The sequence below is a fragment of the Onychostoma macrolepis genome, chromosome 24 (assembly GCF_012432095.1).
Source record: "Onychostoma macrolepis isolate SWU-2019 chromosome 24, ASM1243209v1, whole genome shotgun sequence".
NCBI classification, from domain to species: Eukaryota; Metazoa; Chordata; class Actinopteri; order Cypriniformes; family Cyprinidae; genus Onychostoma; species Onychostoma macrolepis.
In genome coordinates this window covers 7,808,568-7,835,581 of record NC_081178.1, presented here as the reverse complement: position 1 = coordinate 7,835,581, position 27,014 = coordinate 7,808,568, and the positions used below count along the sequence as shown (strand labels likewise).

General features: G+C 35.4%; 2 long non-coding RNA genes across 3 annotated transcripts in view; one reads left to right on the top strand and one right to left on the bottom strand.

Moving 5' to 3' along the window:
* Positions 1 to 23,471, top strand: part of LOC131532840 (uncharacterized) — a 59,276-nt gene extending 35,805 nt beyond the window's left edge. Inside the window, exons 4-5 of one of the 2 annotated variants that reach the window (XR_009268970.1) lie at positions 15,336 to 15,390; positions 15,972 to 16,202. This is a non-coding gene — a long non-coding RNA (uncharacterized LOC131532840). Of the gene's footprint in view, positions 1 to 15,335; positions 15,391 to 15,971; positions 16,203 to 23,348 lie in introns of those variants that run through there. The other variant, XR_009268969.1, reaches the window with a different exon arrangement.
* A 2,678-nt stretch (positions 23,472 to 26,149) lies between these two features.
* LOC131532841 (uncharacterized) overlaps positions 26,150 to 27,014 on the bottom strand; it is a 29,445-nt gene continuing 28,580 nt past the window's right edge. The window contains exon 3 of the long non-coding RNA XR_009268971.1: positions 26,150 to 26,534. This is a non-coding gene — a long non-coding RNA (uncharacterized LOC131532841). The remainder of the gene's footprint in view (positions 26,535 to 27,014) is intronic.

Here is a 27,014-nt window from a genome sequence, read left to right as displayed (position 1 = left end):
ATGCTTCAATTCAGTTATAAAAGGTCTCCAATGCTGTGTGTGTGTCTGTAAGCATCGCATAATAATTATAATGGCTGGATATCATGCCTAACAGCAGATGAATGTCTGGAGAGGTTGCTGACTCTTCTCTGGAGCTCTTGCCCATAGTCTGTCCAGGCTGTTTGTGAGCTAGCATGGGCTAACAGGGCTTAAACATTGGCACCATTTCCCAAGCTAAGGATGAATCATTCCTGGCATGTTCTCTCGCCTGCTATGTCTTTGTGATGACATTGATCTCCATGAATATTTGCCCAGATGCATGTTGGGAGTTAATAATAGCAGACCAGCTATGGCAGCTATGGCAAGGTTCGGCATGTCCCTAGGAGCGAGTCCTCCTCCCTACCGAGCATGATCTGGACTACTTAACACCGGCTGTATGTCACTTCATACTCTCACTAATCTGGTCACATGCAGTGTGAGACTTTGTTCTGCAAAAAAAAAGACGCATCCACAAAGTCAGACATGCTTTTGCATTCGATGTGTAGATAATGTGGTGATTTCTATAGTTCACCCAGAAAATTGACATCATTTACTCACCCTCGTGTAGTTGCAAAGCTGTATGACATATTTTCTTCCACAGGACACAAAAATGGGTTTTGTATAGTGTTCTGGTCGCTGTTTTGCATGAAATCACAATGAACAAGGACTGAAGCTTTCTTGACGCTTCAAAAAGGACACAAAAGGATCAAAGTACACAAAGTACAGGTTCCAAAAAGGGGTTTTCACAGTGATGCCATGGAAGAGCCGTTTTTGGTTCCCCAAAAAATATTTCAGTGAACAATTCTTGAAAGAACCATGTTTTGTTTTACTTTTTAAGGATTTATTTTTTGGCGTTTTGCCTTTATTATGATAGGACAGTGTAGAGTAGACAGCAAGCAAAGTGGGTGGGATAGGGAATAGTCCTCGAGCTGAGATTCGAACTTGGGATGCCTGTAACGCAACTAGGCTGTTGGTGCCGACCATGTTTTTCTTACTTTTTAGAACATTTTGATAATCTAAAGAACATTTTTCCACTATAAAAACAACAAAAACTGTGCAATGAAAAGGCTCCACAAATATTGAAGGTTCTTAATGGAACCATACAGTAGATAAAGACAGATAAAGATAAATTTTAAGAGTGCATCATACAAGTTTGTACTATATTACAAGTCTTCTGAAGCCATGGAATAGTTTAAATTTGAATAATTATTTCCTGAACATCTACTGCTCCATTGAGCTGTTAACCATTGAGCCAATGAGTCAAATTTTGAGAACCAAAATTCTCAAAAATTTCTGAACAGATCTTTCAGATCAATTTTGTGATCTTTGTGCATGCAGTCCAGTGAGAAAATCACTTTTGATCCACCTGACTATTAGCTATTGTCATGGTTCATTGAAAAGATCCAACTCAAATGAATGTTTTATTCACAAATCAGACATCTGCTGTTTATTTCATGAATCCCAAAGAGAGCTAGGATGGATGACGATTTTCTGTAAATAATGATTCAGATGTCAGTCTGTTCTTACACAAAACTATTAAATGACTTCAGAAGACTTGAAATATAGTGCATTATTCACATCAACCCATTTTATGAAATCCTTTTTGAAACTTGATAGCTTCAGTTCCCATTTAATAAAAAAAAGCATGCAAAAAGCATGCAAAATGTTTTTCAAATGTTCTCATTTGTGTTCTGCTGATGAAAGAAGGTCATATGAGTTTGAAAAGACATGAGGGTAAGTAAATGAAGACTGATTTTTCATGTTGCATGGACTGATCCTTTAAAGTGAAATGCCCATATGCAATGTTTAAGGGGGCCTGTGACCGTAAGTCAAAAATAAATGCCGCTATAGTCATGGTAGAGCAGAGAATACTTTCAACATACAGTACACACAAATATGCACCTGGTTCATTAAGTGTAACGGACCTATAGTTGAGCGGCGATTCCTTTACCACACAATTACAATCAAGCATGTTGCTTTCCCTCGGTCTGGATCATTGAAACCCAAAACAGGTTGGGTCTTATAGCTGTAATTTTCCTCCTGTGAGCTCTGAGGTCCTCTGGGATGTATTTCATATTGTAAGCCAGCCTCTTAAAATTCCCAACCTCCCATTGAGGCAACATTGTTCTCTCCATCTTCCTGACATTATATTAGAGGCCTCAGCAGAAATCAGCCAATATGTATTCTGACCTCATTTGAATACATCTTGACAGTGGTTCCTATTTGGAAGTCCTTCAACCAGATGCAGATGCAAGGTGTTGATCAGGGATGTAAAGTATTTGTACTTCATTACTTGTACTTTTTGGAGAATTTGTACATTATTTGAGTACTTACATTCATGCATTTCTTTCATCGTTTTATTACATATTAAGCATTTCATCATGGCTTCTTTCCTCTTTTTAATTTTTTTTATCCAGCTTACAAACAAATTGAATTATTCCCCATTGGACTTTTTAAGCCAATGACATCCATTCATTGCAAAATGTATTTGCACACGAAATGAGATCATTGATCTTTGTAAAGAATCATCTCATCAGTCACTACAACACAGCAATTAAAAGTCAAACTTAAGCAATACGTTTTAATTGTAGATATTGTTGCATAATGTGGAGAAACTTGATTAAAATGTGAATACAGTCAGTGGTGAGTCTGTATTTAAATTATAGCTCCTGATTTATTTATTTAGCTCTATTTCAATCACTAGTATATATTTTATGAAAATATATAAATAAGAACTAAAAATGAATTATTTGAACCTAAAACTAATTGAACCTTATTGTAAATTGCACAATCAAACGTGTAAACGTTTTTGGCTAGATACTTTGACTTTTAGATGAGTATAATTTTGACACTGCATCAAGTCTGAATCATAATTTCTTACTGTTACAGTTTAAAATAAGGTTCAGTTTGTTAAGGCATTATGAATGAACAATGAATATTTTTCTGTTACAAATATATTCATCTTAAACATTTTAGTATAAGTAGAAATTAGCATTAAACAATGTTAATGCTTTGTATAATTCTTTGCATTAGACAATATTAATGCAAAGTATTGTTCATTGTTTGATTGATGTCTACTGTATTTAATTAATGTTAAAATATATAACCTTATTATAAAGTGTTACTAACTGCTCACTACTTTTTACACCTCTATTGTTGACTGTGTGACTTTAGTTTTCATTTGAGACGGGTATACATCACATCTGGAAACCCAATGGAGCGAGTGGCAAGGCTCATCACACTGCATTTTCATTCTTTCTGATGGTGTTACTGATGTGATGGGTCTTACCACAATGCGAGCTCAAGAGCTTTAGGTGTCTAGGTGTCTGGATTTGCTGTGGGAACAGAAGGCTCCAGTAGAATAGAGGAACTGTCGGCACTGGGAAGATAAGAACTGCACGAAAGGGTCCATTGTGAGCTTTCTAGGCTTTAAATATCCTGACGGAGTAGATTAGAATATAGTGTATCCTACCATTTAACGTATTGCACATTGAGTTTTACATGCCACACTGGTGTGAGCCTCCTACTTACGATGATATCTTAATAAGTGACGGTTTAATATGCTACACTCCCTTGAGAGTGGAAAATACCCGTGTCATTATGCCTCATTGTGATGACCGTGCCAATGCTAATGTGTCTCTACTGTTACGCACCCTACTTTTCTTATCATGACAGACCAGATAAGACTATCCAGAGCTCTGTGACAAATTCATTTTTAGCAAATTATCTTTCAGGCATAACAGTATTGAGACCCACACTGCCCCTCGATTCCTTTTAACAATCAATTAATGCCTGCACAGGCTCCTTCCCACAGAAGTAAAGCGGAGGGCTCACTGGAGGTCTGAGGGTGAATTAAACCCCTCTCCTTCAGCTTCCTGTCACTAATGGGCTGTTGGTTTCAGGTTGGTTGTACTGTGCGTGGATGCTCCTCAAACTTTTTCTTGGATTACTAGTTTATATTTTCCCACACTGACAATATAATGCATAATTAAAAAGAGCAAATAAATATAACATTTTCTCAAATATGAAAAGTTTTTTATTTTTAAAATATAATTTTTAATAGTTTATCTTGCATTCATTCATTCCTATTTTATTTTTATTGTATTGTATTCATTCATATGTGTTACTTTATAAATGCCATTGATGTATATATTTATATTTTATTTTATATATTTTTATTGCCTTTATTTATATTTGCTGCTTTTTAAATTCCCTTTATTTTTAGATTACTATTTCATTGTGTTTTGTTTTACTTTACTTTATTTTATTGCATTTATATTTGCTAATTTTTAAAAGCCCTTTGTATAGATTAGTATTTTATTTAGTTTTATTTTTGCTTTTTTATTGCATTCAGTTTTGCATCTCTTTACATGCATTTTATGTATAGATTTAATATTTTATTGTTTTATATAAAAACAATTATATATATTTTTTAAATAAATAAATATATATATATATATATATATATATATAAAAACTTCAGTGATGCATGTGTTTTCGCAGCTGGACAAATAAGTAGACAAATTAAACCAATTGGAGGAAACTGTTTTAAGAGTTTATTCTCCACAGGGCCAAAAGTGCTCACAGTTGTAGAAACATTCACATACAAAACAGTGTGTCTTTGTGCTGCTGTTGTAGTGTATGCACGAATAAAATAAAATGATCTTGAGATTTTCACATGGTGAAATCCCTAATATAATTCCTCTCGTTACGTATTATTAGGTGTTTTAATTAGTAAGGAATTCTCGTTATGGTAGGCAGATGGCAGAATCCTCGCTCTTTTGTTAAAGTCACACTAATTAAAATTCTTGGAGAAGCTGGTTCTCTCCAGAATACCTAATAAGGCGCCTCAGCTCAGAAACTAATAAGAGACCTGATGCCTTGACAACGGCCTCACCTTGAAACTTCACTGAGTCACTTTCTTGCAGCTAACCTCCGAGGGTCTTCCAAGATCACGGCAGCGGCAGGAACGGAAAGACGTTATGAGCTCTTGAAAGAATGCTATCATGGATTGACATTGCTCTCATCAGGGTCATCTGAATATTTATTGGATATCTAGCTTTATATTCATTCCAAGGTAAAAAAGAAGAGGAGAAGGAAATAATTGAGTAATTTACTACAGTATTTGGCCAGCCGCTCTGGATATTGAATCACTTGGGAGTACCCGCAATGAAAATGTTGCCTCAGGCTTTTTGCTTGTCCTAAGCTTTTAAGTGTTAGGTTTGCTGCTCTGATGTAGCACTCAAAGAAACGGTTTGAATGTGGGTTACTGGAGGGTTTGGGACAGTACAGGCTTTTTTTCCTTGACTAACACTGCACAAATTTGTCAGCCAAATGCCTCCCATCTGAGCCATGAGTAAATTCTTCTTTGAAAAGTTCTTTGAGGTCTATCTGAGGAGAGGGCTGTGATTTGTTAAAAAAATTCTAATGAAAACTGTGAATCTGCCTCTATGCAGCATAAGTGCTAGTTCACACAGAATATGTTTTTTCATTCCACTAGGCTACTTTTCCATTTTTGTTCTATGCAAACACATGCTAGATTTGACCACTGTGCTCGTGTCTTACGTATTTAGCAGCGTCTCGCAAATGACACGGCTTTCTAAAAACATCACACGTTTTAAGATTGTGCGTTTTCCCCCAATTCCGCTGCCCACGTGTTACGTTTTTCGAAGCCTGAGACTTCAGCCAATTACATTTTGCATGTTTATTTATTTAGCATATTCTGCAAATAGTAGTTTGACTCAACCAACAGCATTGGATACAATGTTGATTACCACACTTATAATGAAAATGAATGAGGCTAATTCATAAATGTTAAAATACTCACTGATTCAATAGTATAGACACTTGGGGTGGGTGATATACTGGTAGACATGATTAACCGTTAGAAATTTCTGAAAACTGGTGGAGATTTTGAACTATCATTTCTATTATGGTTACACGTGACGTTGCTGTGTTACGTGGTCATGAAAACTTGTCGTTGGCATCCATTTTCAAATATTGCAATTTAAAAACAAGTGATTTTAATCCATTGCAAGGCAATCAGCAGTGAAAGAGAACTCATTTCGCTAAATGCGCGCTGTCAGAGAGGCGCGTGCACATGAAAATGGTTATTTTTGCTGCTTTATAGGCCACGAATGGTTAAATACACACACTTGTATGTGTCAAAAATTCCCATCTTTGCAAGTATCCTTGTAATTACAGTAGGCCTTATTTGAATGCAAACAGCTGAGAAAGAAAACGTATAACAGTATATTGGATCCGGGCAGCTCTTAAAGTGACAGCTGTCTAATATTCCTGCTGTCATTCATGTTAATCAAACAACACATTTTTACTAAATTGCTTTTAGGACTTTATTAGGGAGAAATATATGTTTAATTTACACAGGGAAGTTAGGCTAGTATTATTATTATTATTATTTTTTTTTTTGTGATTTTGACACTGGTGACAAGAATTATGAAATTTCTATGGTATCAAATTTTTTCATATCATGAAGACCTTATTTAATGCAAAAATAACTATATAGTGATATATCATTAATCATATCGTGATATAAGATTTTGGTCATATAGCCCACCCCAATAGACACAAAACCTGTTAACATGATATTAGTGTGGAAATTAATTTTTGTAATTTTGTAATTTAACAACTTTGTTGACATAACAGTAGAACACCATGAACCCTAAAACAACCATATAAATCCATATTATTTGACGTTTCAAATTGATGGAAGTGCTTTTTTAAAATAAAATTACTTCCATTGTAAGTGCTTCACTTTAACCTTCATGATTTTTTTTTGACGTTTATGCCACAAATTCTATTGATTAAACACATTTTTTTTAACCTGCAATATTCCTTTAACTGCGATTGTTAAAACTTACTTCATGTCATTATATTGGATTCTCCACATCACTTGTGTCAGATGTCTCAACCACCTTTGACTTCAGATGTTTGAGATATCTGACAGGGAAATCATGCTCCGTGTAGGCTTGCAAGAGTTCTGATATATTCCTGTCACACAGTTTAGACTCCTTTGCTGAATACCAATTGAAGCCTCTGCAAAATTTTGACAATATTCCTGGGCCATAATTTCACAATTAGAAAGCAAGGCACAATATGACTCCACACACAAATCTTCGGAAAAACGCTGCTAACAACGGAAACGTAAAACCCCCGTAAAGATATATTAAAATCTGGACCACTCTCAAGGATAACGATGGAATGTTTCTCGCGTCACCATTAGATTTTGTTAGGGGCAGTAAACAACATTTACCGAGTGCTATTACATAAAATTCAAACTGTGTGAAGTTCAGAACAGTTCACAGGATATTAATCACCACTATTTCTGTGGGACACATGCTATCGATTACCACCATGGGAACATAAGTTAATTTAGCTGCCACACTTCAAGGATACATTTTGTATTGGTGTTGCGGCAAGCACTGACAAATGAATACAGACAAAAGCCAAAGCGGCTGCCTCAAGGGTTGAACGGCGAAGCTGGAGGCCACCTGCGTAACATTAAACATCGTGTACTGTAATGAACTTCATATTTATTGCATGTCCCAGAACGCTTTTTAAGAATTGAATTTGTTTGTGCTTTGATTATAACTTCCTGCCTTGAAACAATAAAAGGCCCAATGCTCCTTCAGAGATTCTCACACTGAATAGATGCCAGTACAAGAGTACCCATGATTGCACTTGAAATTGTGAGTATGCATTGAAGTTGCGTTATTCATTTTAATACTCTCCTCCCATAAATTTTGCGTCTGAAAGGGATACTCCTACAAATGTATATTCAGTAAGTTCATGTGTCCATGCCTTTTCAGTGCTAATTCTTCACTGCGCGTCTTTAGTAGATCCTGGCAGTACTATTTTAATGCCAAAGACGGTTTGCGCGTGTGTTGTTTGGCTTTACATGCAGTATGCACTCAAAAATATGTTGAACCAACCATTGTTTGAGGCATTAATTGAGCATAATGTATATGTTGAGAAAGTATGGGGTGTGAAGATTTAGGTATTTATTGGATATTGAATGGGTGTGTCAAGTAATGAATGGCAGAAGTGGATTCTGCATTGGACCTACTGTGTTTGTAAATTGTCTTAAGGTAGCAGGTATGTGTACTCTAATTTTACCCCGGAGCACCAGGGTCCCTGATCTTGGTAAAGTGCAGACCGGATGTCATAATTACAAAGAATAACATGACACTTAATTCAATTTACTTTTTAAAACAGAGTTAATAAGGGATGGTTTTAGAAATGTTATACCAGATTCGTTGTAATAAATCTTTTTAATGAAGTTCAGTCCCCTGTTGGTTTTAAATGTCATACGTTGAACTCTGGGACACAAAATCCCACCTTCAATGCAATTAATCTTTGTAATGGAGTCAAAAAGTAATATCTGCTTCGTCTGTAACTTCCTACACAGCATGAGGTTTAGAACACACTTTCCTGCTTTATCAGAACAATACCAATATTCACAGGTCTTTCATTGGTTTGTGTTGGGCATTCATGTTAATGCAATCCAAATGCACCTGAAGGCTATTTTATGTCTCAGATTTGTCTTCAGTTTAACTTTGGGATGAATTCTGTGCCCAAGGAGGTCAGTTTTCAGTGGAATTAAGTTTCTGTACAGTCTTGCAGGTATTGTAAATTCTTTTTGGTTTGAAATATGATTGTGCTTTTAACTTATGCTGTGCTGAAAATCCTTTACCTAATTTGGTGTTCATGGTCCAAAGTGTCCTTTAAAAAACTGCTTGTGTATCTCTCATTAAGCTGTATTATCACCAAATCGTGGATTCAATCTTTTTGTCAACTTGTTTTCATTCAGTTAGCATAGGATTTGTATTTCTTTTTGAACTAATTGGTTGTAGGCCTCATTAACTGAACTTATACACCTCAGTTTTTGAGTGAACATAAAACTTTTTTCAATTAAAAATTGAGGTGCATGAGCTCAGGCTGATGAGACATTCGACCAATCATAGAGGAAAAAATTGGGAAATAATATAATTAGGCAGCAAGCCTTAAGGTCCTTGCACACTGAGTCCAAAATTTATCCGGGTTTTTTTGTTGTTTTTTTTCGTATTCGTCATCCGTTCCTATCAAAATGCTTGCTACGGATGCGAAAACACAAAAAATTGAACTTGATCCGAATTTTTTCATGACGGGTGAAAGTTTCGGAGGCAGTGTGTAAATGTTATTGACACAACGTGAGGTTGTATTTATTTAACGTGCAAAAATTTCGGACTCAGACCTTTACACTGTAGGTTGACAAATTGATTTATCAACGTTTTAATATTTCTCTGGACATATTGCTTTTTCGATGGATGCCGAGGCTTTTAGGTCAGGTTATCTTTGGTCTCTGACCAAGTTCATTTGCTGGCTTTCATGGTTTTGATACACTTTGTTTTTCACCAGCTTCCCGGGGTATCGAAATATTCTTGGGTAAATTGGCAGTGGGCAGAATTACACAGACAAAAACAAAAACAGACATTCCGACACGGAACACATATTTCAAAGTAGAATAACTGTCTGTAGCATTGTTTTTCAGAGAAACAAGTATGTGAACATAGGATGTTTCCTAAAAATCTGCAAATGTAGCCTATCAAAAAATGCATACGGCATCTTCAAAGCAGGAAAAATACAGATTTTTCTTTTTCTTTTTTATTCAGTCTTGGATAACAAACAGTAAATCACAGCATTCAAGTGCTTCAGATTAACTTGGCATCTTTTCCCCCGTCGGAGTTGTTGTGTTCCTGTTGTCTAGCCCTTGAACTTATGAAATATTGCAAGTATATGCATATGAACACTTCTTCAAATCTCCAGTTTCACTTCTGGCCACAGAAAGTCTCTTTCTTGTACAGTCTCATAAAGTGGCTCGCCATTATTAACAAAGACCTTCAACATGTAAAGCTAAGGTCAGTTAATTATTTGACCGTTAAATCTTTGAAGCTTCTCCGAAGCCACCAGGAAGCGGAGGTTCGATCTCTCTCTCTTCCCTCCATGGTTCTGCCCAGAATTCAAATCCCTTCAGATAATGAGAGCATTAAGACATTGAGTGTGAGGAGGTCTCGTCTTGAAGTGCAGCTCACATATACTCATGAGCCAATTTATTTTCAGGTAATTAAGTCACGGGCTGGAACAAGCTGGGGGCGGTCCTGCAGACACAGGGAGAGAGAGAAAACGCAGAACCGCAGCCGGGCCTCTCTGACCCCGCACCGATGTTTTTGTCTTTTAGACAAATTAAACGCTCATTATGAGGGAGATGCCGGGCAAAGACGCCCCGCGTGGCCTCTGCTCAGCTGCAATAAATAGCTCTGGCCTTCATCGCATCCATCATATCGATTATTCTTTAATGATATGCACAAGAAAGTAATTTCCACATCAACGTATTGTCAGTGTAACTAATCAGATTTCGCAGAGATGACTAATTCTACGGCTCAAAGAAAACAGGGCTGGTAAAAAGCTGCAAATCTGAGCTGGTTTCTAACACATACCGCGGCACATCATCTCAGATCTGAGCATCAGATTGTATAATTTGATGCATAATGCACTTAAAAGTATGAACGTATGTTTAAATGGGATTAAATGGGGTTAGTTGTCACGTTTTCCCCAGGTTTTAAGGTTAGGTTGATTAAATAAATAAATATTTTACATATATAATTTGTGTGTATGTATATATATATATATATATATATATATATATATAAATTTATTTATTTTTTGAAGTGAATGTTGCACCTTTCCATCAAACATAAACCTATATATAATATGTCCATATTTGAAGGAAAGGAGCAGTTGGTGCAATTATTGGTTAAAAACTAACAACATTTTGGCCATCCTCAGGGCCGATGTCTGATGTTTTTAATCAGAGTTTAAGTTTATTTCTCTGCAAAAAAGTGTCCCACCTCCTCCAAGCCAGATTCTTTTTTCTTTTTTTAAGTCAGTTAGAAGAGATGCCCAAACTGGGGTCCATGATGACCTTTGATTTGGCCAGCCATGCAATATCACAAAGGGGTGAGAAAAACAACAACAACAAAAAACATGTTGTTGAAGATCATCTTCACTTCTAATTTATCATTTTGTTTTAGCATTTAACATTTTTGGTTTCATTATTTTTTAAACTGAAATGTGGAGAATACAAGTAATTAAAAAGAAAAGATATAGTTGGATATAATGCGGCATTTATTTTCAGCCCACAGCCCTCAATCAAGTTTGACTGTTGATCCTTCATAATAAAAAGTTTGAGAATCTTTAGCATAAAGTATGTGCCAAACAACCTATTATATGCTTTTTTAATCAGTAAAAGAGTTTTCTGTGGATATAATCTTTTCCTGAAACAGAAAAAACTACAATTTAACACCCAAAATGTCAAATATTGCCCAACAAATATGGTCATTTATATTTAAAACACATGTGACAATTTGCCCTGACCTGACATTTATGAAAACTACCCTTGTGCTGAGAACACAGTTCAACCTTTCATTTAAAATTCATGCCTTCATTATATATTTGACCCTTGTCTTAAGTTTTGGTTACTGAGATACAGCCTTTCTCTGTGTGACTAGTCTTCTATATCAGGCCCTTATTAATCTGAAAGGACAATTATTTTATGCTTAAAATATTACTTCGTATTGACACGGTGCTGACTCTAGAGAGTAAAACCTGTGCAGTGTGTGCAGAATTTATTATTCATCAGTGTCAGGCTGACAATGGTCTGAATTTTCCATCACAGACAAAGAAACATCCCCATGGTGGCTAATTAAATCTACAACCAACATTTACTCGTTAAATTCCTGCTGGAAACAGCGTGACAGTTCAGCTAGGAGGACTGCTCATTTGGATGTTTGTGTAAACATGCACAAGTCGAGCATTTTTCTCTAACCTTAATTTCTAACCACTTTCGAAGGAAGCATGCGTTACCCTGCATCATGTTGTGATGGTGAAATTTAGTATATTGACAAGGAGTACAACGCAGCAGTGCTGATTATTCGCCATTATGCATTTGTATAAGGTAATGCTTTTGCATATGGCTTTGCATATAGCAACTAAAAGTAAGCCATTCGTAGGTTGATTCCTAATATAGCAATATTAGTGTGGGTTTGAGGCAGAACAATTCATTTATACAACCAACTGCAGATAGGGAATGTGTGAAAAAAAAAAAAAAAAAAAAAAAATATATATATATATATATATATATATAAATTGTATTATATATTAAATAATATTACATTATTAAATTATAAATTATATCGTATAATAATTAAAAAACCCCACTAATAATCATACTTTTGTCTTTTTAGATAATATTTATAACATTTAATTATAGAAACATAAAGTTAAAAACCTGAATAAATAGAATCCAAAATGTTGTTCAAGGTCATTTAAGTCAGTCTGTTTGTTTTGTTGTGGATTTATTTTTGCTGTGCATCGCTAGTTAACCAAAAATTAGCACTATCCAGTTTGCTCATCATTAACTTAATAGGTTTTCAGTTTTTAAGCACTTATTGACAAAAGGCATTGAGGCTCTAACCCTACACTAGACACCTCTGATCAATAATCTCCAGTAAATCAATTCCTAAACAGCTCCTTATTTTGTCAGATTGAAATAAATATGTAAAAAAACTGCAAACTATTTCAGTTTCTACACACAGTTATAAATGTTGTGTGCACATTTAAAAAAAAACAAAAATGCCTATAACAGAGCCTCAATATTAAATTGATTTTCACTATTAAAGCAGAGTGTTCATCAGCGTGGCCTCATTATAATTTCACACAGTGCCATTTATGAAATGTCAGTCAAAAAGTGTTCCCACAATAAAATCAATGGCTGTCTTCCAGCATCTGAATGTTTCATTACTGTAAATACAGCAGGAGATATATGGATCGAGGGGCCAGCGGCAGGGGCCCGTGTGCTTCAGAGAGAGGAAGCAATGCAATAAAAGCACATTGATCTCCTGAACTCAGTGATATACAGCCGCTGGTGTGAGGGGTGGGGGGCCGATGCTGATCTTTGGACTTCTGTTCCCCGGGGCCGTCAAACAACCTTTGAGCACGGCCTAGTCCTCATATCGATGGGCGGTAGATATGATCACCTCGCTGCTGGGAGTTGTCATTTTTCAATAAAAGCTCAGAGTGCTGCTTTTTCCAGCAACAGGCATTAATGAGAGAATCTCGTGCGAGTCGTTATTGATGGCAAGGGAAGCTCTTTAGATGATCACGGAGTGCAGACTTAATCTGAACTCCTCAGAGGAAGAGGAGATTGATAGATTTATCAACAGCCATTGGTCAATCAGTTATCATAATGTCACAAACCAGACAGCATGGTGTTTTTTTGCTTGATTTTCTTTATGTGTGCTGTTTTGCTGAAGGCCATTTTCAACAGGTTTTGTATTGCTTTCAATCCATGTGTGTTATTAGACAGTAAGAGAGAGATGTGTGTGAACAGCTTCAAGTGAAGGTGACCAGTAGATGTCACTGTTGTCAAAACTCTAGATGTCTTCTAAAAGACAATAGATAGATAGATAGATAGATAGATGGATAGATGGATAGATAGATAGATAGATGGATAGATGGATAGATAGATAGATGTGCAATTATCTTTTAACTTTTCTGTTTACTGAGACATAGCATTTGTGAATTTTTTTTTTCAGGTTCAAAATATTAAAAGACCTCATAAATGCAATCTGCCTTTTAAATATTTCCGCAAAGCCTTTGATCGCATTTGTGAGTCATGTTTTAGACACCTCGTGTTCTCTTATCGCAACCCTTACAGGCTTCAGGCCATTTGATTGCAGTCAATCTTTCAACCCTTTAGAGTACACATAGAGCAATTAAAGAACATTCATGAAAAATTGAAATAATAACATTTTTTGTGATGTTTTGGGGTGATATTTTCAGAAGTGGAGCTCGTACAAGACCCTTATATGAATTTGCACTTTTCAAAAAGGCTTGTACAATTAAATAATTATGATTGATAACATGGTACCTAAAACTGTTACAAATTAAAAAAAGCAATCACAAGCACTTTGGTCTAATGTTTGCAGCTTTTGAAAATTGTAATTAATGGCTGAAGAAAGTGGCTGTGTTCTCCGTGGCATACTAGCATACTATTTCTACAATATATTGTACAAACACTCCCAGAAAAAAGGTAGTAAAGTGTCATGGGGGCTGTATGCTTTCAAAACTAATATGTACCTTTAAGGTACTAATATGTAACATTTAGGGGAATAATAAGGTGCAAATATGTAGCTTTTAGCTTTTGTATCTTATACTGCCCCTGTGACAGATTTGTATGTTTGTGAGAGTGTTTAATATGCAAATTTTCTGTATGCATAGAATACATGGATGACTTACTATATACCAAGAGGTACAGTGGTAAAGAAGGATGCAAAAAGCATGTTGCATGAAATACTTTTTCACAACTGTTTCTTTTTAAACCATCAAAAATGCAAAACAGTAGCATACTGTTTGAAATAATTATTGTGGGTAATGCGTTCTGTTTCACTTACTATTAAGCAGTATACATTATCCACTGTTATCTATTCAGTAGATAGTATTCCATTCTGAACTCTTTTACCCCCCTCAAGTTTTTTTTGGTTCTTCTTCGAAGTGTTTGCCTGGGCAACTTGTACCCAGTTAAATATTTAAGAAAAAAAAAAAAAACGAAAAATAAATATACAGCTTCATAACTGCCATGAGCGTAAGCATTTATCAGGCTTCTCTAATCCTGTGTTCCACCTGAAATAAAAAGTCACGACTAAAGCCTGCACTTTAATGTGCTTGCCAGGACGTTTGTAAGAAATAGAAAATATTGTACAAACATGGAGCAAGGAAACATATTTCATGTCATAATCAGGTAAATTACATGGTGTCTTTTTCCTTGCTCTAATCTGCTCACCGGTAACCTCTCTTTGTGTCTCTCAGGGTTTTTGAGTCATTTTCTCTGTCTTTCCAGTTTTCTTAAATATTGCTCATATAAGAGATAATTTTTTTGTAATTTCAGAATGCATTGCCATTCAGCCATTTTCATGTTTGTAAAGATATTATTATTATTATTTATTTTATTTTTTTTATACACAAAATGACAATTAAATAACTTAAATGTGGAATAAATTCAGCCCTGATTATATGGTTTGAGTGGTTTTTAACATTTGTTGTAATATCCACTGGTCAAATAAATAAATACATATATGCAATATTCCAGGTGTTTATTTAAATTTTTCCTTTCTCTAATCTAAATGTTTCACTTTTTTAAAATTAGTTTAATTGGTAATCAGGGTTTTTTTTTTTTTGTCCTTTGACATCAATATCACAAGCCAGTGACATCATCCTCTAGGAAATGACATCATTTTGGTGGGAAAACAGCACACAGTAAGTCTTATCAATGCATTTGATCTGTGATGTTTTGATGTATTATTAGGCTTGTCTCCCTCAAAATATTTCATCCTGTTTGATTAAATGACAGAAATTGGTTAATTGATATTAAAATTTATATCAATTTGACACCATAATTTAGAATAAACTCTTAGTCCCTAGCTCAGCAATGACTAGCTCTAGATTTCATCCTGTTTGGCATCTTTTTTTTTTTTTCTTGCAACTGTGCAGATAAGTAACAAATACATTTTTTTTTTAAAGTTTGACCTGAACAAGTCAGGTATACTCTACACATATTTCTAGTCACTTTTAAAAGTCAAAGAGTTCAACATTTTTACCATTAAGCACCCTTCATCTAAAGCTACCTAAATTAGCAAGACTTATGTTCTGGATAAATTCATAATTTTGTGCTAGGCTCCATAACAAGACTAAACAACAGTCTAGACAGTCTGGTTTATTTTAAAACTATTAGTAATCGAATTACTGTCATCAACCTAAGAACATTTCCAACCGTGAATGCCAGTTTCGACGCAAAAAAGGCCATCCTAATTTTGAATATTCTGTTTTTTGATCTTCAGGATGCAGCGAAAGTGTGCGGGGGTTTGCGTATTCGTGCTAGAGCACGGCGGTGTGCGCTTGCTGAGAATTGAGTGTGATTGCACCATCCCTCGTGTAAACAACCAACTCTGAAAGCCCTTCCTGTGATTGACACTACTGGAAATGCCAAGCAGAGGTGTCTTTTGTCTGCCTACCCTTGCTTTCAGCAAACACCAGCACTCCGGGCTGGAAAAGATCTCCACACATAAGGATAAAAGCAGCTGTCTCTGACAGGCAGGTATTTTGTGCTACTCGAGCCAACCATTTGATAGCAGGTTGTAGACTATTTCGAAAACATGTTTATGGTATTCTTTTCTCGTTCCTTTTGGGTGGTTAATTCCAGGTTTTAAAGGAGTAGTCCACCCATTTACTCATCCTCATGTCGTTCCAAACCCATATGACATTTCGTCTAAGGAATACAATTGGAGAAGTTTTGAAGAATGTTCCAGCTGCTCTCATTCATACAGTGAAGGTGTAAGGGCTGTCAGTCTCCAAAAAGAATCATAAAAGCTGTTAATATGTGGAATTTATTATTAAAATATTTCAACTTTTTATTAAACAGAAAAAATACCCATTCACATTCAATATATGGAAAAAATAGCATAAATATGAAATAATAATAATAATTCTCATATGCTCCAAGTTGAACAGTTTGGAATTACATGAAAGTAAATACATTTTATTTAAATTTTTAATTTTGGCTAAAGTACTCTATTAAACTTTGACTAGTGCATTGTGGTGTGTGTATGTTAGATAATATATGTGACCCTGGACCACAAAACCAGTCTTAAGTCGCTGGGGTATATTTGTAGCAATAGCCAAAAATACATTGTATGGGTCAAAATTATCGATTTTTCTTTTATGCCAAAAATCATTAGGATATTAAGTAAAGATCATATTCCATGAATATATTTAGTAAATTTCTTACCGTAAATGTATCAAAACTTAATTTTTGATTAGTAATATGCATTGCTAAGCACTTCATTTGGACAACTTTAAAGGTGATTTTCTCAATATTTAGATTTTTTTGCACCCTCAGATTCCAGATTTTCAAATAGTTGTATCTCTGCCAAATATTGTCCGATCCTAACAAACCATACATCAACGGAAAGCTTATTTATTCAGCTTTCAGATGTTTTATAAATCTCAGTTTTAAAAAATTGACACTTATGACTGGTTTTGTTGCCCAGGGTCCCATATATATATTATAAAATAAATATAATTTAAAAAAATATGCTGTCTCATAAACCAAAGACCCTTTTTGTTGACCACTAAACTAAATCCATTAGAGGCCTATTTAATCGAATTAATTTGCATGTGCCGTGGACATATTTCATTTCCGTTGTCAGCAGTAACCTAGTGATATGGTAATATTCAAAGCACAAACACGTAAAACTGCAGGTCATATGCAGATTAGAAGGACTAAGGGCCTCGGATACTCACAGCAGAACTAAAGGAACAGGACTGCAAAGAGTATAATTGGGCCCGTTGGACTTGCTTCTGGGCACTGTTTTCCTACCTAGCTCGCAAATGGCCTGAGGCGAGTGCTTACCTGTGCATAATTTGAAAAGCATTACGAGCAAAGGATTGGACTCTATAGGTTTATGTCTCCGTTTGTTACCTGTAGTTGTTAGTTTAGCATGCACACAGTGTAGCTGCTTTCTCCATATGTGCGTGTGGATAATGGAAAGATGTCTTTCCAGCAATCACAGTGATTAAGACATTACAATGTGAAAGCAGCAACTGAAGACCTTATTACCACTGAAAGAGTCGTGTGTGCTGATGAATGTGGATTGGCTAGGCGTATAATTAGAATGTTCCATGTCCCGGCCAGGATGGCAGATTGGCTGAGCTGTTCTCTCGTGTCATAACGTGTCAATCAGAAAGCATGTGGGTGTCACCATTTTTTTTTTCATTTGCTTACAGCCTGGTTTTCATACATTTGATTGTGTAGGAAAGATCTTGTTAATATCACATTTGTTCTTGTTTTTCCTAGACAGCATTGAGATTAACTGGAAAGCAAATGGAGACTTTTGGCAATAGGGAAGACCCTAATATTACAATAAATATGTCTACAATCAATCTTTTTAATATGAACTTGAACATTCTTACAGTTAAAAAGTTTAGGAGCAGTAATTAGTTTTTTTATTTGAAAGCGGTTTTTAGCATTGTTACTTCAGTGTCACATGATCCTTCAGAAAACATGCTGATGTTCTGTTCAAGAAACATTTTGTATTATCAATGTTAAAAGTAGTTGTACTGCTTAATATTTTTGTGGAAACTATGATCATTTATGATAATTTTTCTGTCATTTTTAAACAATTTAAAGGGATAGTTCACCCAAAAATGAAAATTCTGTCATTAATTACTCACCCTGATGTCGTTCCAAACCCGTGAGACCTTCGTTCATCTTCGGAACACAAATTAAGATATTTTTGATGGAATCTGAGAGCTCTCAGGCCCTCCATAGACAGCAAGGGTCCTTATACGATCAAGGTCCAGAAACATAGCAAGGAGATCGGTAAAATAATCCATGTGACACCAGGGGTTCAACCGTAATTTTACGAAGCTATGAGAATACTATTTGTGTGCAAAAAAATAAAAACAACGACTTTATTCAAATTCGTCTCCTCCGTGTCACCCTAGCGCCATTTTGGAGAGTATCCGCTGGACGGAAACTGCGTACGCTCTTCTGTGTTAGCCGCATACCGGATGCGCTGTTTCGTTCAAATCAAACCGTAAATATACATAGAAAACGTATCCATGCGGTGCGGCTGACACAGAAGAGCGTATGCAGTTTGCGTCCAACGGATATTCTCCAAAATGGTTCTACGCTGACATAGAGGAGAGGAACTGTTGAATAAAGAGGTCTCACGGGTTTGAAACGACATGAGGGCGAGTAATTAATGACAGAATTTTCATTTTTGGGTGAACTAACCCTTTAATGCATTCTTGCTGAATGAAAGTATTAATTTCTTTAAAAAATTTACTTTCCCTAAACAGTTGGGTATTTTTTTTATTTATTTAGATATTATATTAGACTTAGAAATTTTAATTAATTCTGTTTTATTTATTTCTGTTATAACCTGTGAGGCAAGAGACTTGAATGAAACCACTGAGATCTGCCATAAAAGTGATGTTTAAATGCAGAAGTAATGACTGATTTCAAACAGGTTTCCTAAATCTGCCATTGAACAAAACATATTCCCACAGTCCCACCCTTAAGACTGTTATGGCGTGTCCATTTATTTAAGCATTTTGAGCCAGACATAATATATCCAGCCAGTTTCACGAGAGATAATAACGAGAGATCTCTGCTTTCCAGAGATCTACAAATATAAGCAAACATGAAATCAGATGGGAACAAATTGAGTCTTCTGCCAGTCACAGTTCCACCCAATCCTAACCCTCCCAAACTGCACACAGTCTGCCGTCTGGGACTCTCAACCACAGTTCAGCAGTCACACACCCGCATGCAGAATCTGAGTGAGGCGGTCTGTTTAATGTGCTGGACTTGGCTTAACCTTTGCAGAATTGAGTCTATAACGTTGCGTCACTGTTTGCTGCAATATTTGCACTCCTGTTCTCTGAAATCTCTGCACTGAGATGGAAATCACAGGCAGGTGATCTTTCATTTTATTTACACTTTGTTCTCATCTTACAGCCATCTCCTGGCACAAAAGCACAGGTAAAAAAAAAAAAAAACCTTCACTGTAGTAAAGAAAAAGACTTGGCTGAATTTCCAACTTGCTCAAAAGAGTCTTGTCTAGCAGATGACATAAGTAGGTCATCCCACATATCATGCATGTTTTCAGAAGAAGAAAAAAATCTAACTTTCAGTCCTAGTGGTGTCCAAAAAATACATAGGGGAATTCACTGAGAATAAATTTTTAATTTTGGCTAAAGTACTCTATTAAACTTTGACTAGTGCATTGTGGTGTGTGTATGTTAGATAATATATGTGACCCTGGACCACAAAACCAGTCTTAAGTCACTGGGGTATATTTGTAGCAATAGCCAAAAATACATTGTATGGGTCAAAATTATCGATTTTTCTTTTATGCCAAAAATCATTAGGATATTAAGTAAAGATCATGTTCCATGAAGATATTTTGTAAATTTCTTACCGTAAAAACTTACGGAATTTTTGATTAGTAATATGCATTGCTAAGAACTTCATTTGGACAACTTTAAAGACGTTTTCTCAATATTTTGATTTTTTTGCACTCTCAGATTCCAGATATTCAAATAGTTGTATCTCAGCCAAATAGTGTTCGATCCCAACAAACCGTACATCAATGGAAAGCTTATTTATTCAGCTTCCAGATGATGTATAAATCTCAATTTCGAAAAATTGACACTTATGACTGGTTTTGTCGTCCAGGGTCACATATGACAAACATTTTGCAGATCTGTTCTGGGTGGGTGGTTGTGGAGGATGTACACTGCCATTTGAAAGTTTGGGGTTAGTAAGATTTTTGATGTTTTTGAAAGTTGTATACTCACAAAATCTCCATTTAGTTGATTGAAAATACAGTAAATTAAAGTGGTATAGGGAATTAAAAAAAAAAAAAAAAAAGTTTAAAAATATTTTAAAATGCAATTTATTCCTTTATGGCAAAGCTGAATTTTCAGCATCATTACTCCTGTCTTCAGTGTCACATGATCCTTTAGAAATCATTCTAATTTTGATTTGGTGCTCAAGATCAGTGTTGAAAACAGTTGTGCTGCTTAATATTTTTTGTAGAAACTGTGATTATTTGATTTGATTAGATTTGTACTTTTGATCATGTTTAATGCATCCTTGCTAAATAGTGGTATTCATGTCATAAAAAATTACTTACTGGCTCCAAACTTGTTACACAGTATGTGTTTAGATAAAGATTTATAGATATTATTTTATTTTTTATTTTTTTTACAGCTTTTATACGAAAATGTTTACGCTTTAGCATTGTGCAGTGTCATAACGAAATTGCTGTGTTTGTCCATTGGTTGTACAAATAGGTAGCCCCGCCCCAAACTCACTCCATTGCTTGAGCAAGCGTAACTGTTGTCAGGCAGATCAGGATGCTCAAACATACAGATGAATGTTTTATTAGCTCCAGAGTGATATGTTGAATGTTACACTTTTCAGTTGAGCCGACTGATAAATAGCTTACTACTTTATACACTGTAAAAAGTGAAAGTTGACTTAACTTAAAAAAACTGAGAAAACCCATTGCCTTAAAATTATTAAGTACATAATAATTAAAAAAAAAAAAAAAAGTTAAGTGAACTTGACAATTCAAATAACTTATTTTTTTACAGTGTAGTTGTCTCTGCACATTAAGCTAGAATAGAAGAAATTAAGTCAAACAACAACAACAGGTTTAACACTGAGATGACAGAGGTGTCAAGATTTTGATTTATAAAGACAGTCAGCTTAATTAGTGCAGTTTAAACCTGGCACAGGAAATCATTGGGCTGTAGATGCTGGCAGTGGGTTTAAAAAGGGAATTCTTGCTGATAAGTGCTTATCCCTGCCAGTGCCTTGGGGTGCTCAGTTTATTGCCCTTTTGGCAGCACTGCACCTGGCTGATTCTTGGGCATCACTATCACCTCAGAGTCCCACACTGCCAGGCTGTTACAGTAGGCACAGTGTCTTGGATTGTGTTTCTTTAGAAATTGCATATATCATCAGTTTTTGTCTGCAGCATGTCTTCACAACTGAAACATATTGAACCATATGATATATGTGTACATGATTAATTTGAATGATGGTTCGGTTTATTTATGAACAGGATTCAGAGAACATCATTGATTTGGTAAACATCATGAGGACATGCATATCTTAATTTTTAACACAATTACATGTTGCCCGATCACATGTATCTGCTCAAAATTGTAATCAGCCAAACAAACTACTGAATTAATGATTCATGCACTATAATATACTAAATATTGCAGTGTTCTTCATTAATTAGAACCACTAATGCCTGCTTCCAGTTTACACTTTGGAAGCCACCAAAATGCACTTTTCTTGTCATCTGTGTGTGCGAGAGTGTGCAGTTTGGCCGAGTGCCACTCAGAAGGCCACATGGTTCCAATGACCTTTTTCAGACCTTGTTGTAGAATGAGGTGTACCCCACCTGTCAATACTGGTTTTCATGGACCACTTCTTTTCACCTTTCCTGTGTTAACCAGAATGAAAAAGAAACTGGCCTGCGAGGTTTCAAAAGACCAATGGTAAATTAATAATAAATGTGATTCTGCAGAAAAGAACATATTGTTTTGGTAATGACAGCTTATTATTTCCCACCATTAGTGCTATTTCTAATAAGAAAAATAAATTTAACCCTCCTGTTTTGTTGGGGTCATTTTGACCAACACTCAATTTTCAAACAGCTCCAATAATCGAATACCAGTTATTTATTATTAAAAGTTTGTGAATATTTCTCATTTAGGGCCATGAATATGCATGCAGCGTTTGACGAAGAGATATGTTTTGAAAGGCTGTACAAAATGGACCCTCATTAGTTTTCATGCAATTTTACAAAAAAAAATCACTAAAGGGTCAGGTGAAAACAGAAAACCTTTTGTAGCTTGTCAAACAGTAAAATATGAAATACATGACAACTTATGAAAGTTTCAAAGGTTACTCTAAAATAACTAGTTGACTTTCACAGTCAAAAATCTGTCAAAGGCTGTTTTAGTTGTTAATTTTCTTTTGGAAATACTGTTTTGTTTTGGTTTTTTTAAATAGTAATCTTTAGTATTTTTCTCTTTTTGAATGAAAATCAATATGGGTCCAATTGACCCCCAATATAGAAGTTGTATTTTGAACACAACAAGAAGGTTGAAGGTGAAGTGTGTAATTTATGTCACTTGTGCCACTAAACAAAATTTCAAAAACAAACAACAAACAAATATATATATATATATATATATATGGTAACACTGTGCAATAAAGTTCATTAGTTAACAACATTAGTAAACTTGAACTAAGAATGAACAATACTGCTACAGCATTTATTAATCTTAGTTAATGTTAATTTCAGCATTTACTAATGCATATTAAAATCACAAGTTGTGTTTGTTAACATTAGTTAATGCACTGTGAAATAACATGAATAAATAATGAACAACTGTATTTTCATTAACATTAACACAGATTAATAAATAGTGTAATAAATGCATTGTTCATTGTTTGTTCACGTTAGTTAATGCATTAACTAATGTTAACAAATGACACCTCATTGTAAAGTGTTACAACATATATATATATATCTATCTATGTTAGAAATGGTATTTTAACATTTAATTTTGTGTAACTTAACAAAAAAATTGCATCACCTTGAACATCTCTTTTTGATTTTCAGTGGGAGAGAGGCTGCACAACACAGGTGGCACTGAAAGCGGCACCCCTTGCTAACATCGAACATAAAAACCCTGCTGCTTTGTCGTGGTCGACTGCTAGCGCAAGATAAAAAAGATTTTATATTTTTGTGGCTGCTGTGTGTCATTGACCAATCAGAGGTGACTTTATTTGCAACCAATCTAACAGAATTTAGCTTTTATGTGATGAAAGAACAACACAGATGAGACATGAGGTTGCATGCTGCTTCTTTGTGCTCTGAAAAAAATTGCTTTCCTCCAGAATGTCCGCCCACCAATCACATTTATTTAGGCTGAGATCTATTTGTGGTTAACCTATTTTACCTGCATTTCTCAAATGAAAACCCACACATTTTATGGAGCAATATAAGCTATTTTATTTTGTTAATTGTGTTAGTTTTATAAGCTGTCACTTACGTGCAACATGAAATACAGTGTTGAATGCTTTTATATGCACTTTTAACTTAGAAAATCGTGTTCATAACTCAACATGTAAAGTTAATTAGCAATTTAAGCTCAATTTTATATCACAATATTTGTAAAACATTTAATTGATAAACATTTATCACAATATTCACATTTATTAATGTAAATTTGATTTTAAAAGAGGGAAAAAAAACTCTTGTGATGAATTTCAAAGTAGATCCAGCTCAAATTAGATAAAAAAATCTTTATAATCCAATATATAAATAAAACTATTTTAAGGCAGACGTCACTGAAAGTAATAACTTGCAGCTCAGTGAGTCAGATGTTGATTCAGCAACTGCTTTGACTGATTCGATGAGTTCAGATTCTTTTGACTGATTCAAACCTTTTCAATTCAATTCAACAAAAGGAGAAGCTCATGAGTCATATAGTGTGAAATGGACTATAATGGATGTTTGCAAGGACAACTCAGGGTTTCTCACCTTTTATTTTGTATATACAAAGTTCTGGCATGAAACTCTAGATGGTGCCGTCTGATAGATCTAACTCAATATGACATAATGACATCATTATCACGTGGAGCAGCTGATTTGTTCTCTCCTGTATCGGTAGCCAATGAGCTCGCTGCAACATTCAAATACTTGGCAGTGTTTGCTGTAGCAGTAGCAGCGTAATTCAAAAACCTTCCCCAGCTCCACCTGTATAGATCTGATATGGGGTGACTAATATATGCTATATATGGGGGTTATTTTATATATGTTATATGTGCAGCAGCAGTATTTCTCACATGCTCACAGCAGCATGTTGTGGATGTATTGGCAGTAGCAAGTCTCAGTACTTGCTCTGCCGCAACAGCAGCATAGCAGATCTATTCCACCAAGACCAAATACATTAACATTGTCATGTATATTACCATGCAGATCACTCCAAGAGTTGTCATGACAGAACACTTTTTATTTATTGACATTCAATTCAAAACTTGAGTTAAATACATTTTCGGAAATAAAGGTACACAAGCTGTCTCTGGAGCAGTATCTTGTCAAATGATACTAATATGTGTCATTTAGGTACTCATATACACCCCTTGAAGGGAAAAAAGGCACATTATTGTTCGAACTACTGTGGTGTACAAAATGTGTATCACGTAAATCTAGCTTATCACGTACTTCGAAAAATACCATTATCACAGCTCCACAGTGATTATGGCACAAAAAGGGATGTCTCTTTCATGTTAATGCAATCTAGGAACAAAAGCAGTAAAACGTGAGCTCACATTGACATCTGTTATCTGAGATGAATATGTATGCACACACACTCACTCACTCACTCGGTGGTTACATAGAGCTGCACAAGAATGCTTGAGAAGGACACATGCTCACACACACACACATACACACATACACATGCCTGTGGCTACTCTGTGATCAAAGAGCTCGGCACTTTCTTTAATCACTTCTACATGTATAAGATATTCCGGAAGGATCCTGCTCGGCTTGCGACAGGCTGTGGCAAACGCTTTGCATGTCTGACCTGACTGATCGATAAGTTATTAAAGAACAACCTCTCGCAGGCTCGTCAATTAATTCAGGGCTGTCAGGCTGCGGTCAGCCCGCCGTGTTCTGCTCCGAGGATCCTCCCGCGGTCCCAGACGACCTTACACTCGCTCTCCCTCCCTCATCAGCCACATGCGGGTGCATTAACTGGGCTGACGGGAGGAAGGTACTAGAGGGAGATTTAACGGGATTTCAGCTGTCCAATTCTGTATTGATTGAATCAAGTTGTGCAGTAAACATCAGAAAGTCACTTTAGAGTGCATGCAAGTATGTGCAAATGTGATGTTAATGTTTGTTTAAAGGAATAGTTTGCCCAGAAATGAAAATTGATGAAAATGTTCTCACCCTCAGTCTATTCAACATGTACAGTAGATGAGTTTGTTTCTTCGTTGGAACAGATTTGGAGAAATGTAGCATTACTTGCTCACCAATGGATCCGAATGGGTGCCGTCAGAATGAGAGACCAAACAGCTGAGAAAAACAACACAATGATCCACAAGTAATCCACACAACTTCAATCTATCAATTAATGTATTGTTGTCCTCTCACATCAAAATCTACCAGCATACTTGTTTAGAACTGTTTTCATTTGTAAACAGTGCTTGATCTGTGCGTATTTCTCTCCTGATTCAGATGAGATGACTGGAGAAAGCAATATTATGGATATAGGACTTATATTTTAGCTGGAAGCAACGATTTGATGTTAAAAATGTGTTGATCAATTTGTTTATTACAAACATCCAGTTTGTGGATTACTTGTGGATTATGTTTTTATCAGCTGTTTGGACTCTCATTCTGATGGTACCCATTCATTGCAGAGGATCCACTGGTGAACAAATGACGTAATGCTAAATTTCTATAAATCTGTTCTGATGAAAAAGCAAACATTTTTTTGGGTGAATTATTTCTTTAAACATATCGATTTGAATGAGTGTGGTGTTTAATTAGAAAATGGAGATGGGTTGGGTTAAGGATGCAGTACTTACTGGGAAGGATGTTTGGTTTGCAATGGCAATGTGAAGTGTGTGTGTGTGTGTGTATTCTCAGGCGGTAGGAAGGATAACACATCAGAAATCTCAGCCTGACTCAACGCCTGCCGCTTTCATCCAACCTGCAATAACAAGATCAGCTCTACAGCCTCTGCTCTTCCTCGACTTCACCTTGCCAGACTTTCCAGACGTTTCTTTGCACCTGGGAATAAACATACAGTACAGTACAGTTCACACTTTTTTTTTTTTACTTCTGATTTAATCAAGGATATTCCCACTTATGTAATAAATAAACATTTGTTGAAAAAATGAATCCAAGTTTGTGGGCGAGATGTGAGGTCTGTCATTTTGAGTCAAAAGTGGAAAAACAATTTTGATGTTTTATGTTTTTTTTTTTTTTTTTCAGCTTTAAAATTCTATAATTCGTGTCACTAAATTCAAACAATAAATGCTGTTTTGAAATTTTGACCAATCATCTCCTCCTTAAACAGTTTATAGTATGAAATAAAACAGCAAAATGTTGAAAGAAACAGTACAGTAGCAACATGTTTTAACCATATTTTATTGTTTGGAGTCTGTATTTTCTTTCTTTCTAAGGAAGTAATATAGTTTTTTCAGCAGGGATTAAATTGATCAAAAGTGATAATAAAGACTTCGTTACAAAAGATTTCTATTTCAAATA